General features: G+C 38.9%; 1 pseudogene; it reads left to right on the top strand.

Moving 5' to 3' along the window:
• The first annotated feature begins 7,436 nt into the window (after positions 1-7,436).
• Positions 7,437-9,031, top strand: LOC106977840 (ras-related C3 botulinum toxin substrate 1-like; annotated as a pseudogene).
• The last annotated feature ends 1,938 nt before the right edge of the window (positions 9,032-10,969 follow it).

Below are 10,969 nucleotides of genomic sequence, written 5' to 3' on the forward strand. Positions count from 1 at the left end.
TTTTGTTCAAGATACTGTCATTCAGTTATACATCTGTGCAAATTCCTATACATCAGGAATTTGTGAGTGCCTTGAGAGCACGAGCCGTGACTGCATCTATTGTGTATAGTTGTTGTAAATGTTGCATTGCTGTCTGTGGAATAAGCTAATAATAATCTGATCAGATTAAATATCTATTTTGCAGATATTTTTAATAGTTTTGTAAGCTGGATTTAACTAATTAAATAGATGATAAATAAAGTGTAATTACAATTTTTGAATGCTTATTTATTTTAAGTAAGACAGAGGGGAGGAGGGTGAGTATGTGCACGAGTCAGGGAGAGGCAGAGAAAGAAGGAGAGAAAATCCCAGGCAGGCTCTGCATGGTCATCGCAAAGCCCTCTGGGGGGACTCCATGTCACACACTGAGATCATGACCTGACCCCAAGTCAAGAGTCACATGCTTAACCTACTGAGCCACCCAGGTGCCCTTGTCATTACATTTTTAAATTTTAATATTGCTACTTGTCTTAACTATTCTGAAAAATAAAAAGTAACATGTGGTAAAATGTAAATCATATGATTTGCATAGTAGGCAAGTGTGTTAGATTGAAACTTTGTCCATAATCATTTATCTTTACCAACATCACACCTTTGTATTTGCTTTCGTATATGGAGAGCATTCCCCCTCATTTATAGATTGTGGATTTAACTATGTTATTTGTTTTGGAAAGAAAGCATGTGTATGAAAATGGCAATGAACCATTGGCGAATCAAGACCATAAGGGGACTTGCATGATTTTGTTTGTATGTGTGTATGTGCATGTCCCTATCATTATCATAGGAACAGCTTCCCTTGGTTTTTGACTATCCTTTGAACCCCAGCCCCAGAAAGATACAAATGGTGAAGACCAAAGCCATCTAGAACTGCATTCTGGAGAAGTGAAACACTGGCTTGAGAGCATTATGTCAGACTTTACCACCCATAGAAATTCTAATAGTAGATTTTATCATGTAAGAACTGTGAGTCTAAAAAATGGCATGATAAAAGAGTAAGTTTGTTGTTAATGGCACTTTCCCTGATTTTATTATTTTTGCCAATTTTCTTTGATTAAGTAAACTATCTGCAGGTTCAGGTAAGTGTTAACCAGGTCATGTTTTCACCAACTTTTTACAAAGAGCCTCAAAAAAGATGAATTATCAGCTTTAATGACTCCATCTTTCAGTTAAAATCAACAGCAACAATAATATTAAAAAGCTCTAGATATTAAAAGGGAGATGTTATCAGTTTCTGTTGACTCACAGTTATAGGTTTATCACATAACCAACTATATTCCACTCAAATAATGCTTCTGGCACTGGAAAACTAATTATACTCTTTTTTTACACTTAATAAGTCCCATAAATCATAATGCTTAATTTTGTGGCACACTATTCCATCTTACACATGACGAAAAGAAATGTAGTTATCCTTAGTGGGAAAATAACATAGCAAAACTATTATTAGTAAATAAAAATTAGTAAATAAAAAAATAGAAGTCTATAGATGCACATTATTAGTTTATTTCATTGTTTTGGCCGCTCAAGGTTAATGTTAAATCCTTGAATCCTTATTTTTCAGTACACTTCTTTATTAAAACTAGAATGTAACCATAATTCAAACTTAGAACCACAGCAACACTTAAGACAGTCACACCCATTTCAAACCAAACAATTCCAGTCCAGTTGGTCTCTGTAGGCTCATTCCTGCATTTCAAAATAAGACAACCCAGGGCATTGGAAACTAGCTGAGAGAGAGTAGCAGCCACGCTTTGAAAATGCTCTGTGGAAAGAGGCTGAGTGTGCAGTTTGCTGCTATTTGAGTTTCATATAGGTTTGAAAGAATCATAGAAAGTTATTGAGTTTCAGAACTTGTTAGTGGAGATCTAGGAATATTTTTTAGTTTTTGCACCTTTTAAATTGTTCATGTTCACTACTTTTAAAAATACCTATAAATATGCCCCCCCCCATTTTTAATTACAAATGTGTATTACCAAGAGACCAAAGTTATTTAGGATCATAGTGTCTCAGGGTTGGAAAACATATAAAATATTATTTTTTAAGCTTTTCCTTCAGTCTTAGATTTCAAGGGTCAGCCAACTCCAGAGCCTGAAGACCAAGTCTACATTGCCACCTTTTAGTGAACTTTTATGGGAACACCGTTACGCTTATATGTGCATTATCTCTGGTGGCTTTTGCGCTACACTGGTAGAGGTGAGGAGTCGCAACAATGCTGAATGTGCTACAAAGCCTAAAATGTTTACTGTCTAACCCTTTACAGAATATGTTTACTGAATCCTGCGGTATTCAGTAATATTCGATATACATATTTACTGTAGAATTGTACACAGTGCAATGAATAAAGTAAGAAAATTGGATAATTAGAGCATTTAAGTAGTTGCTTAAAATATATAGTCAACTAGAGACAATTCAAGTACTCAGCTGTTACTGCATAGTTGTGAATTCAGTGTTTTTCTCTACTCCAAGAATTGGAGATGTGCCTTGTTAAGCTTCGTGAACTAGACTTCATTTAAAAATAAGGTATTTATAGGGGTACCTGGGTGGCTGAGTCTGTTAGGCATCTGGCTCTGGGTTTTGTCTCAGGTCGCGATCTCACGGTTTGTGGGTTCAAGACCAAGAGGGGCTCTGTACTAATAGCATGGGGGCCTCCTTGGCCTTCTCTCTCCCTCTCGCTCTGCCCCTCCCCTTCTCATCCTCTCTCTCTCTTTCTCTCAAAATAAATAAATAATTAAACTGAAAAAATAAAAATGTGGAACTTGTAAAAATAGTCATTAGCTCTAGCTGGGTGGCTGAGTCTGTTACAGGCATCTGACTCTTGGTTTTGGCTCAGGTCATGATCTCACAGTATATGGGTTCAAGCCCAAGTGGGGCTCTGTTCTAAAAGCTTGGGGCCTGCTTGGCCTTCTCTCTCCCTCTCGCTCTGCCCCTCCCCTGCTCATCCTCTCTCTGTCTCAAAATAAATACATAAACTAAAACTATGGCACTTATAAAAATAGTCATTAGCTGTTTTATAAAATTGAGATTTTTATTTGTCTCTAGATTATTGTATGTATTTCATAAAATAAAGTATATTTTGATGATTGAATCATTTTGGCTACATGATAATCTTTATCGTGATAATTATTATTATGTTCTTAGTTGAAAGTAGCATCTCGTCCAATACCCTGATGTCAAAGCTTCTGACTATCGCATTTCGCTCCTGACCATGTATTATCAGGAGCAAAACATCACTCATAGATGCTGGATGCTCAATTTGTGAAACAGCAAAATTATAGATCTCTCTCTGAGCTTTTATTATTACTCCAAATCTATTCCCTAAAAAACTGATATTTGTCTATCAAAGAATGCATATTCCTTTTGATTTGGAAATTTATTCCAAAGTATTTCCATCTTAAGTTATTCTTGCACTTGTCCACAAAAGTATGTTTTATTTTGTAGTAGGGGAAAAAGATACCTGCCAACTACCTAAACGCCAATAAAAATAATTAAATTGGTATATACAGCTATTAAGAATAATGAATTAGCTTTTTATTAAGTTATATCTATAGCTGTTATGTGTATTACGTAATCAAAAGAGCAGGCTGCACAAGTGTATTTCTTTTCCCCTGTCTCCTGTCTTCAATGTCATTGTCTATGTATCTTCTTCTATTTAGCTTGAAGGTGTTGCCTGAGACAGGTGCTCCAAACAGAAACCCAGTCCCCTTTGTACCTCCTCAGCCGTTAGCTATTATGAGTCAGAAAGTTTGGTGAATAATGTCGCCAAAAAGAATCTCAAACACAAACTCAAACCTTCTACTTCATTCTGTGACAGCTCTAGGACAAGCTCTTGTTTCTCTTTGCTGAGTTTCTGAACACCTGCAATAAACTCCTAAACCCTATCAGGAAGCAGTATTTTCTTCAGGTCTTACAATGAATTCCCCACAATGCCTTCAAGCAATTGTTCTGAAGAGACACTTGATTATGTCAATCTCCTTGTTCAAAACTTTGAATGACCCCACTGTTCCTTGCTACAGCCTAAGCTCCTGTCATGGTTTATCTTTTCTTTCATGACCTAGCAAGTGCTGACCTCTTTAGTAGGGACCACAAATCTCATATGCCGACAGGAACCAGGAAGGAGATGTAAATGAACAAAATGAACCTCATGGGGTGCATTTCCTGTTTCATTTGGAAAGCTGCCCCTCAGCATTGGCCAGTGTTGCCCCCTGAGTGTGTGTGTCCTGTTTCTGCCTTTTTGCTCACCGGTAATTACTGTTACTAAATAGGCAAGGCTAGCTCTAATATCACTTTACTTTCATAGCTGTCTGTGGCCAATGCTTCCTCTGTCTCCTGCCCAAGGTCAAATTAAAAGTCCCCTCATCTGTGTTCAGACACTCCATGTATAGTCTTAAGATGTTATTTATCACCGCGTATTTTAGTTTTTATTTGATAGGTCTTTCTTCCTAAAATGTGATCTCCATAAGAGTAGGAAGCATAACATTTATTTTGTATAATTCCTAATGCTGAGGCCTTGGATATATAATTTGGCATTTGAAATGTCAAAAAGTATGAATATGAGCAAAATGCTTCCAGGACTGTAAAGAAAAGGATGTGGTTAATTCAGTCTTAACATCCAGAGGGATGGTAACTGCTCCACAGGGAGATGATTTTTCAAATGAATCTTGTAGAGCAAATAGGAATTTCTGGGAGAAGATGACAGGGTGAAGGATGGGGGAAAGTCAGAGGAAGGGATTCTGTACTCAGGAAACAAGCATTTGCAGACTGACACTGAGTGTGGCCTGGGCTGGCAATGACGGCCATCCACAGTGGTCACTTGCATGGGTTTAAGAGAGTGGGAATTAGGGATGAGACAGCACTCTGAGTTCAAAGGGATGGGCACACTTTAAGTGTCAACATAAGGTCTTTGGATTTCATTTATGGGATGTGGGAAGTCAGGAATTTTGAAAGTATAATATTGGTGTGATTTATCTTGAATGTGTTACTTAGGAAAAAAAAATAAAGTTCTTTCATCTATGCAGAGATTAGCTTTGAAGACAGAAACACAGGCTGGAGAGAGGACACACAGAGGGGGTTGCTGAAAATATGAAAAGTACAAAGGATGAACCTCTGAGTTTGAAGAGAGATCAGAGTCACAGATGATAGACTCACTGAGCTTGCAGTGTATGAATTCTGCTGCCTTACCAAAGCGGACAAGACTTAGCCAGATTTTTTTTTTTCTGGCTAGAAAGCCGACTGCTAACACACATGCTTACTTCTTACTTATTCTTCAACACAGCCATGTCCCTTCTGGGAGGAAACATATGAGGTATGAGCATCTTGAGGAAGTTGCCTGTGAGTTGATTTATAGCATCTTTTTTTTAAACTGTATTTATTTTTGAGATAGAGAGAGGGCAGAGAGAGAGGGAAAGAGAATCCCAAGCAGACTCCACGCTGTCAGCATGGAGCCAATGTGGCACTTGATCTCACTAACCTTGAGATCATGACCTGAGCTGAAATCAGGAGCTGGCTGCTTAACCCACTGCACCACCCAGGTACCCCATAGTATCTGGTTTTAATACCAAGTGCTGTAGGTACCAATAGAAGTTCAGTACATTAATAAATAAAAGAAGGACTGATGAAATAATTGTGGTAAATAGGAGACACCAGATTGTTAATATAACTGGAGTTATTGCTTTTAAATCTTCCTAGTTTTGACTGCCTTTCTGCTATTTTGCCTCAATGATTTGAGATAATGCTTTCTTTAATAATTAAGTGTACCAATGGATTGTTAATTTTTACTTAATAAAACACATATTGTGTTTTAAGTGCCACATCATCAAAAACCTGATACAGATTGAGCTTTGAAAATTTAATTAAATTTTCTCATAAAAGCTGTCTGAAAACTAGTCTGTGTAATGTAGCTATATTATAAGAGAGCTCATACTGAAATAGTGCTAAAGATTTTCAGTCAATTGAAGTAAAACCAAGAACAAAATTAAAATTTAAGAAGATAATTCATTTCTTTATTATTGAATTAAAATTACAGAAAAATGTACATTTGCAATCAATTAGCATATACATCATCTTCTATATATTTCAGCATATATTCCTTAATGCTTTAATATACACAATTAGGAAAAGATATTCAGTTCATTGTTTTTTCTTATCTAAAAATGGTTAGGGGTGTCTGGGTGGCTCAGTCGGTTAAGCGTCCGACTTTGGCTCAGGTCATGATCTCGTGGTCCGTGAGTTCGAGCCCCACGTTGGGCTCTGTGCTGACCGCTCAGAGCCTGGAGCCTGTTTCAGATTCTGTGTCTCCCTCTCTCTCTGACTCTCCCCCGTTCATGCTCTGTCTCTCTCTGTCTCAAAAATAAATAAACGTTAAAAAAAATTAAAAAAAAAATAAAAATGGTTAATCTTGTGAACTTTATCTGTTTAAAGAGGACCATTTGTGTCATTTATGAATAAGCCCTTGGCATGTGTGAGCACCAGTTCTACGTGGCTGTTTTACGGTAACAGAAGTGAAATGAACACCATTTCTAACATATCGCTGTTGCATACGTCTCTCAGTATGACCCAGCTAAACATCACCAAGGCCACTTTATTTGTATCTATGTTTTCCTAATCATTAAAAAATATTATAGAATATTCATAACTAAAGTGGGGACAATGAAATTTAAAGTCACTCTCCGTTTTGAGGGGAGAATGAATTGTTAGTGTTTTAGAAAACATGACACTATATAAAAAAAGATTTACCAAAGTCTTCTGGAGAGGGTGTGGAGACAAACAGGCAGAGAGCATAGAGGATTTTTAGAGTGGTGAAAATACTCTGTGTGAGAATATAAAATAGATATCTGTAATTATATATTTGCCCAAACCCATACAATGCACAACACCAAGAGTGAATTCTAATGTAAACAGTGGACATTAGGTGATTATGGTATAACAATGTAGGTTTATCCCTGGTAAAAAATGGTCCATTCTCGTGAGTGATATTGATGATGGAAGAGGCTGTGTGTGCACCCTGGGGAGCAGGGGGTGTATGAGAAAGCTCTGTATCTCCTCTTAATATGGCTCTAAAAGAATGCAGTCTTTACCAAAATTATTGCTGGAATTATTTTTCATAATGCCAGAGGCTAGAACACGTATTTGTCTTCCCATCTGCCCAGAGAAACACTAAAGTGACTGTAACTTAGAGCTACAGAGTAATACTGAAAAGATTTTAAAAAATGAAAGTGAGAGAAACAAAAATGTCCTCTATAGAGGAGAGACCGAGTTATTGTAAGAGAGGGAGCACATGATATCATTTTAGCATTTAAACTAGATGGAAACTTCGAGATTGATGGAAACTTAGTAGTAGATGTTTCCATCTAGTAGATGGAAGCTTCAGGTTGAAAATGAGACTGAAGCTTTCAGAGAAGATGGGGCTTGTATTTTTCAAGGTGTCCATCCATTCCAAGATTAGGAAACCTTGCTGGCTACAGAACAAGATACAGAGAAGCAGGATCCAGTCACTTCTCTCCCTCTGCACTGCAGAAGTCCCGATCTGGATCACCACTTCTGTGTCGGGAGGACTGGAGTAAGCAGGTCTCCTGCTTCACTTGCTGAGTCCCTAGAGTCAGCTCTCAGCAGTGTCAGTGCAAGACCTTTCCAGCCAGATCTTGTTGCTTCTCTGCCCAAATCCCACGAGTTACTGCCTCTCTTGAACTAAAGGCCACATTCTTTGAGCGACCTCAGAGTCCCTAACCAGTCGACCCAGCCCATCTCCCTGACCTCCTCACCTCCCACTCTCCTCCTTGCCTGAGCCCCTCTGGCCGTTGGCTTTGTTATAGTCACATGGGCTGAGGATGCTCCAACTGCTGCTGTTTGAATGGACACTTGTGTGGGCCCACACTGTTCTTCCCATAGGTGTTCACATGGTTAACACTTGCTGCTTCCACGTCTGCACAAATGTTACCTTCTCAGTGAGATCTTCCCTAGTTACTGGATTTAATAGAGAACTTCACCCTTTGTTAACCTCCACAAACAGCATGATGCTCCTTAACTTCTTTCCTATGTGTTTAAACTGTTAACATACTGAACGGTGCCTTTATTATACTTATTACGTTTTTCTCTCTCTTGATGAAGTGTAACCTCCATAATGATAAGTACATTAATCTGTATTCCACAGCAAGAATCCCAGAACCTAGAACATTCTTTGCACATAAGAGGCGTGTTACAAATGTCAAATCAACCAGTAGTGAAAGGATAACTTGAGCCTTTAGATTTAAAACCACGACAACAAAAAAAGCTCATTTCCTGTTTCTCTGCAGTTTTCCCCAGCTTTGGGTGGTGACCGCTGCTGGGCTCTGGCTTCTCGTTGGCCGGAGGATGAGGTGGCCTGGACAGCGGCTCAGGCACCTTGTGCCCAGAGCCCTCTGCTTCTTGCCTCACCCAGCTGCCAACCCCCAGATCCCAGACATCACGGTCTGGTGGTGGGGGATGGGGGGCTGGAGGTAGATCTCACCTACTGACAGTTACACAACCAATGCATTTCCTGGAGAGTATATCTCCGCTGCCTTTGTCAACTATTCTGTCAATGTTATGGCAGATGGAAAACCACTGAATCTGGGTTTAGGGGATACAGCCCGACATTAAGATTACGACAGATTACACCCTTTATCCTCTCCGCAAACAGATGTATTTCTCTTGTGAGTCCTGCATCATTTGAAAATGTTCAAGTAAAGTGTTACCCTAAGGTGGAACACCACTGCCGCAACACCCCAATTTTCCTGGTAGGGACTAACCTAGATCTCACAGACGACAAAGGCATGATTGAGAAACTGAAAGAGAAGAAGCTGAGTCCCGTGATCCACGTGCAGGTTTTGGCCCTGGCTAAAGAGAGCAGCACTGTAAAATACCTGGAGGGCTCCACTCTCACTCACCAAGGCTTCAAAACAGTGTTTGATGAAGCTATTCAGCTGTTCTCTGCCTGGCTCCAGTCAAGACGAGAAAGAGAAAATGTCTGCTGTTGTAGATGTGTGGACCCTCGCCTGCCCTGTCCCCCTCGGAAGCTTTGTACATTTTGCTCAAAAATGATGAAGCCTTCTACTCAGTGCCTAGCTTCTGTTACAGATTAGTTTTTTTCATAGAACCATTTTGAACCAATCCACAGTTTTAGGTTTTATTTGTTTAAAGTATAAGACTTTACATAATTTGGCTATTGTTGAGAGTGCTGCTATAAACATTGGGGTACAAGTGCCCCTATGCATCAGTACTCCTGTATCCCTTGGGTAAATTCCTAGCAGTGCTATTGCTGGGTCATAGGGTAGGTCTATTTTTAATTTTCTGAGGAACCTTTACACTCTTTTCCAGAGTGGCTGCACCAGTTTGCATTCCCACCAACAGTGCAAGAGGGTTCCCGTTTCTCCACATCCTCTCCAGCATCTATAGTCTCCTGATTTGTTCATTTTGGCCACTCTGACTGGCGAATTATGGAAAGAGCCTAAATGTCCATCAACTGATGAATGGATAAAGAAATTGTGGTTTATATACACAATGGAGTACTACGTGGCAATGAGAAAGAACGAAATATGGCCCTTTGTAGCAACGTGGATGGAACTGGAGAGTGTGATGCTAAGTGAAATGAACCATACAGAGAAAGACAGATACCATATGTTTTCACTCTTAGGTGGATTCTGAGAAACTTAGCAGAAACCCATGGGGGAGGGGAAGGAAAAAAAAAGAGGTTAGAGTGGGAGACAGCCGAAGCATAAGAGACTCTTAAAAACTGAGAACAAACTGAGGGTTGATGGGGGGTGGGAGGGAGGGGAGGGTGGGTGATGGGTATTGAGGAGGGCACCTTTTGGGATGAGCACTGGGTGTTGTATGGAAACCAATAAATTTCATATATTGAAAAAATAAAATAAAATAAAGTATAAGACTTTAAACTTTCACATTATATTACATTTAGTCCTAAAATGGTAAGGTTTCTTAAAGCCTTTTGTTTTTTTTTCCAAAAAACAAAACTAAACAAAAACCCTATTGTCGCTCAGATTAAGAGTTGCCAAAATGCATTGTGAACCGAGTCACGTTGTTGTACTACGAACATCCAGCACTAAACCCTTGTTTTTAAGACCTTTGTTTTTAAGAAGAGATGACAGTGTGTCAAGTTTGGAAATGCAGACACTTTCTAACCAGTTTTTGCTAAAAAAGCAGCACAACCTCCTTCAAGAAATGTTGCCATCTAACCACCCATAATTAACCAAGCAGTGTTCACTCCCTAACACTGTACTGTATGTCATAATGGAATGAGTGTAATGACTCAACTCTTTGGGTCAGTCTTTTGATTGAGTGACATTAAAACAAAACAAAACTGTATATTCACTTTAGCTGAGATTTTGAACAACCCTCTTACTCCCTTGTTTCTCTGATGAACCATCTGCTCTAGCGGTGGGCGGACCCAGGAACAGGGGGGCGGTGTGTGGGCAGCCCAAGTCCTGTCGTGAATGAAGAATGAAGACAGTATTTTGACAAAATATGGAGGTTAATTTATACTACATTGTACATACCATAATTAAACTGAGTAAAAGTGTCATGGGTAAAATTTTAAAAGGTTAATTTCTGTCTAGTGCAGTGAATGATGAAGAAAGGTTGGTCTTCTCACTGTGTGCTTTAAGTTTTTCCTTTTTCTTAGACCTGCCATCCCTCCTGAAATTGGGCATTTAATTCATCTTTAAACTGGTTTTTCACATAGTTGCTTACTTAGTGTGCTTTTCTTACAGAAACCCTTATTAATGAGCAATATGCCTCCCTGTATTATAAAATCTTTCTGATAATGCATTAAACAGTATTTTGTAGATTAGTAAAAGTACGTTCCTGTTTCCTTGTTACTTTATTCAAAGCTAATGCTTTGCTTAGTTCTCTAGTAACTAGGTGTAAAAATCATGTTTTGCAGCTTTACAGTTTTTGAAAT

Source organism: Acinonyx jubatus, chromosome D4 (assembly GCF_027475565.1).
Source record: "Acinonyx jubatus isolate Ajub_Pintada_27869175 chromosome D4, VMU_Ajub_asm_v1.0, whole genome shotgun sequence".
Classification (NCBI taxonomy): domain Eukaryota; kingdom Metazoa; phylum Chordata; class Mammalia; order Carnivora; family Felidae; genus Acinonyx; species Acinonyx jubatus.